Source organism: Penaeus chinensis, chromosome 27 (assembly GCF_019202785.1).
Source record: "Penaeus chinensis breed Huanghai No. 1 chromosome 27, ASM1920278v2, whole genome shotgun sequence".
Classification (NCBI taxonomy): domain Eukaryota; kingdom Metazoa; phylum Arthropoda; class Malacostraca; order Decapoda; family Penaeidae; genus Penaeus; species Penaeus chinensis.
The window spans coordinates 7,590,838-7,595,837 of record NC_061845.1 but is presented as its reverse complement, the minus strand read 5'-3'; the positions used below and the strand labels follow the sequence as shown (position 1 = coordinate 7,595,837).

General features: G+C 40.0%; 1 protein-coding gene across 2 annotated transcripts in view; it reads left to right on the top strand.

Moving 5' to 3' along the window:
• The first annotated feature begins 870 nt into the window (after positions 1 to 870).
• LOC125039673 (integral membrane protein GPR155-like) overlaps positions 871 to 5,000 on the top strand; it is a 61,232-nt gene continuing 57,102 nt past the window's right edge. The window contains exon 1 of one of the 2 annotated variants that reach the window (XM_047633860.1): positions 871 to 1,211. The gene's annotated coding sequence lies outside the window, so the exon portion shown is untranslated. The remainder of the gene's footprint in view (positions 1,212 to 5,000) is intronic. The other variant, XM_047633866.1, reaches the window with a different exon arrangement.

The following is a 5,000-nucleotide window of genomic DNA, read 5'->3' as shown; positions in this document are numbered from 1 at the left end:
TAATGTTCTATAAATAATATCCACGTAGAGCCCTTGCACGTGATCGAATCTCAGAGACAACAGAAGAGTTGGAGATATCAATTTATAATGGAAGCTTAATTCAAATTTTCGTTCGGTGCTACGTGTTGTCACAGCAGAGGTCGACTTGATCTTAACCTTGTGAAGCATCCTTAAGTAACGCAGGTGCAGTCACTCGTTACTTTCTCCTTGCTGTCTCATTCTAACGGGATAGGGCACAGTAGCATCCCAGCCTTAGAGAGTACGAGAAGGGTCATAGGTCCTCTCGGATTGAGTACATCGCATAATACCACGAGTGAATGTACGTTTGCCCTTTAAGGAGAGAGGATGCCAATTAGTATGGATGAGATGGGTGTAGGTGAATAGACACATTGTATGAGCTGGAATGTGAATGTGGTTAAAAAACTTTTTGACATGTATTATGTATATACAGAATATTCGTGAACACATGCCTGTGTATGTACAGACACCGAGCCTTGACTCACTTTAACATTCTTAAGGTCAACTGCTGTGTGTCCACTTTCGTGGACTAGAACTGGCTAGACAGAGTTGCGTCTGTAGCAACATTTCACAACTCATAGAATTCCGGCGCACACTTAAGATGAAATCGGCTGGAAACACTGCTTCCATTCACAGTCTTGAGAGGAAATGCGAAAGTAAGAGAGGGTCGCGAAAGTCCTTGCGAGGCCCCTGCCTCTACCCGGCACCACGCACCTCACCGTGACCCCGCCCCCTCCAGCTGAACCCGCCCCTCATGGCTAGCTCTTTGGACACCTGATATGCCTAGGAGTTGGCTATGGCCAGTGTAGATGTTCAGCTTGCCTTGGGTGCACAGGCCTCCCGGGATCGAGTAAGAGAGTCAGTGCTAGCAACGAGACTCTCGCTTTCACAAATGCTGATTACCGTCTTTACCTCCAGTGACACTTTGGTTCCTGCCGTTGGAGAAAGTGCATCGCTGTGACTGCACACATAGCATAAACATAGGATCTGTAAAGTGTATACATCACAGAAAGCAATTAGGTGCCTCAATCAACGATTAATCACTGAACCCTAAGGTCGAAAGCTCACGAAGGGTGCTAAAAAACTCCCTCCCTTCCACCTGACCCTCGCAGGACGAGGTACTTCCGTGCGAATCAAGGATTGATTATGCGACCGCGGGGGGCGAGCATATCACTCAAGCAGGAGCCGTCAAGGTAAGAGACCCGAAATAAGTGACATCAGCGGGCCCCCTGCGGCTTGGACGTCTTTTGCGAGTCGTGGGTCAATATTCGTCTGCTTCCTCATTGTTGATTTTCATATTGAGAAAATTAGTACATACAAAGCATTCACTTGTGTAAGCACTGGAATTGTAGCTTAATGGACCGTGCATTAATTAACAGTATAATCATAAGACACAATAGCATAAAACAGACCAGTTCTTTGTGATCGAGTGTCAGGGCCTCCAAACAGTGAGTTTTTTTATTAGTAAAATGAGAATATTCGAGACGGGACTGGTATGGTTATCAAATGATTAGCATGTCAGTCACCTTGTCGAGCGAAAAAAGATAAAGAAATGTATCTATTATCTTATCAATTTGAGACCCTCTGGTTCTAAATATTGGTGCCTTTCACCAATAACCGTGATTATGTATATTTTTGGTTGCAATATCCGAGAAAATCATGTACTAAAATATATGTTACACTGATTCTCTTTTTGGCTAAAGAAAACAAAATCAGGAGAAACATTTGTTTTCATCCAGTGTGAAATATTAAATTCGAGCTCAAAAGCATGCTCAATATCATGCAGTTCTAAATTAGAAACGGCTAAAGGCGCGCTGATTCAGCTATTGATCGGATATAATAAGTGCCAGTAAAAGAAGGCTAACAATTGAAAAGACTAAATTGAACGCAAGTGAATTGATTACTCAACACTTCCTTCAATGACAAGGCCAATGTCAATGCTAATGCCATTCGTAGTAACCTTGCGCTATCAAAACGCAGCAAAATCGCCATATTATCTCCTGTACTTTACAACACCAAGGTCCATATCAAACAAAAGCCTTTCTCAACTCAGGTCACTTGGCTCTGTCATGTACCTCATTCCTCACAATATCCATCACAATACATCCTTAAGGTAAAGTCGAGGAGTTCACTGATACATGCTGTTCTGTACAGGATCTAATGTTATGTGCCTTATCTGTGAAGACTAACCCTTTTTGTGTAAGTCCAGAAAGGTTACTCTGAGTTTAGTATCCCGTTCCCTTTCACTTTTCAGTAGAGGACCGTCGCCTTGCTTTACCTTTATCAATCGTGCAAAGCAACAGGGTCATTATTGTTATTATTGCTGTGACTATTATTGTTGTTGTTATTTGTATAATTACTGTTGTTATTACTATTAGTATTACCATCATTATTATCACTGTTATCATCATTGTTATTATTATCATTGTTGTTGTTGCTGTCATTATCATTATTATCATTATTACCATTATTATTGATATTGTTACTATTATTTTAATTATTATTAAGATTATTGTTATCATCAAAATTACTACTATAACTCTTCCTTCTCCTCCTCCTACTACTGCCACTAAAGCTACTACTGCTACTGCTACTGCTACTACTACCAGTACTACTACTATTACTACTGCTACCACTGCAACTACTACTATTACTACTGCTACCACTGCAACTACTACTATTACTACTGATATCACTGCAACTACTACTATTACTACTGCTACTACTGCAACTACTACTATTACTACTAGTAGTACTACTACTACTCTAATACTACTGCTACTACTACTACCAATATTATTACTGTTACTACTGATACCACTGCAACTACTACTTTAGTACTACTACTCTAATGCTACTACTGCTACTACTGATGTTGTCGTTACTGCTGCTACTACTACTAGTACTACAATTACTAGTACTGCTGCTACTGTCGATGCTACTACTACTACTATTACTACTATTAATACTGCCACTAAAGTTACTACTGCTATTACAACAACTACTACCACTCCCATTACTGCGACTACCACTACTATTATTACTACTACTACTACTAGTACAACTATATACCATCAGTAATAGCGCACGAATAGTACACTTTTGCGAACACGTTCCTGCTTGCGTCCTGGATAGAAAAACCGCTCAAATCCAGTTTAGTTATTGTATTCCTCACTTACAAACAAAACTTCCATGTATAGCGAGTAGGAAAGGTGTCTCGCAATAGTGATTCGGAAAACGGAGATATATATATAGATATATATTTGTTCGAGCGTGTAATCTACGTACTTTTTCTCAATTAATTTCGATGCATGTTCACTGATTTGTGTATGGGGGAGGGGGAGGTAGGGTGGGGTGAGTGGCTGTGTGTGACTGTGCGTGTGTGTGTGTGTGTGTGTGTGTGTGTGTGTGTGTGTGTGTGTGTGTGTGTGTGTGTGTGTGTGAGGGGGGGAGGGGGTAAATACATTGATATGTGTGTGTGTGTGGTGTATAGCGATGAATTATATTTCAGATTATTCCATTCGTCAAAGTTGATATATTTTTGCAGGTGGTCATTGGTTTGTAGATAGGATTGTGTAAAAAGATAGCGAAGGATTGGGATGAATTTTTTTAGTTCGGTTGCTCGCCGTCTCGCGATCACCTGATTAGATTTTCGAGGGCGGTAGATCAGCATCCGGGTCCAGGTGGAAAATAAAGGATTCGTTGCCACCGTGAACTGGAAGGCTCGTTTGGCAATTGAACTGAATTTTCTTGCACACACACTTACACACACACACACACACACACTATATACATATGTGTGTGTGTTGTGTGTATGCATGTGTTTTGTTTTGCAGTGATGACACCCTAAGCTCATGCATTTCTATTTGTGGCAATATTTCTTTAACTGAATAAATTGATCTTTATAACTGATTTCATCTTCATCTTTTCCACGAATTCCTGCATGCTTACACGCTCAGAAAAAGCAATATATTCACCATACGAATGAGAGCAAACGATTGCCACTGACATATCTTATTTTGCTTTGAAATCTTGCGGCACCCTTGTCACTGCCCGTGGCACCCCAGGGGGCCGCGGGATCCAGGTTAGGAGCCACTGATATTTACAGGTATTTACGGTGTATACCACTGCGAGATATAGCTATACTATGAACAGATACTCAAAAGAACTTAATTTCATAGTTATTTTTTATTTACTCATTGCATTGGAGTGAAACTTAATATTACCTAACATATTTTTTTTTTTTTTTTTTTTTTTTTTTTTTAGTGGGTAGCATTTATTATAATTACAGTATGCTGAATGTTTCAAAATGTTTCAGTGTTTTCAACGACCCAAAAGAACGAATGTCTTCGTTAAACACATGCTCTGACTGTCCAGGTGTGACTTGCCTTGACACTTGGAATTTCTTTCTTTTTCTTTTTTTTCTTTTTTTCGTGTGAATTATGTCGCTTGATCAAAGCAGCTTTCAGAAGTTGGTCGGTGCGTTACGTAATACCGTGAAAAAAAGACGACTGCAAAAGAGAGAACAGCATGTATCTATTTTTAGAACGAAAGATGATCAGCGGGGAATAAAAACAAAAAAAATATAATGAATCGTGTCACGGCCTCGTTCCCGTCTGCTCTTGCACGCGCCGGCCCGAGCGGGGTCAGTTACGTCGTCTTGTTCTTGCAGAGAAGCAAGAAAATTGGAAATCTGTAAATAGAACGAGAGGAGGGGACACTTTCACGTATCCACGAATACAATAGGAAAGTACAAGAAAATAGAAATCTGTTACGTAAGACGAAATGAGGGAACTGAAGCTGCTTATCTGTCAGGTGAAGAGAAATTTTGATAATCACAGCTCTCATGCAAATAATGGAATGATTCACTTTCGAATATGCTACACTTATTTACGGATAAAGGTGAAATAGTCGATATATAGTTAACCTAAATGAGTCATTGGTGTTAGAGGAATGGTAGATTATTTCAACACAAGCGTGTG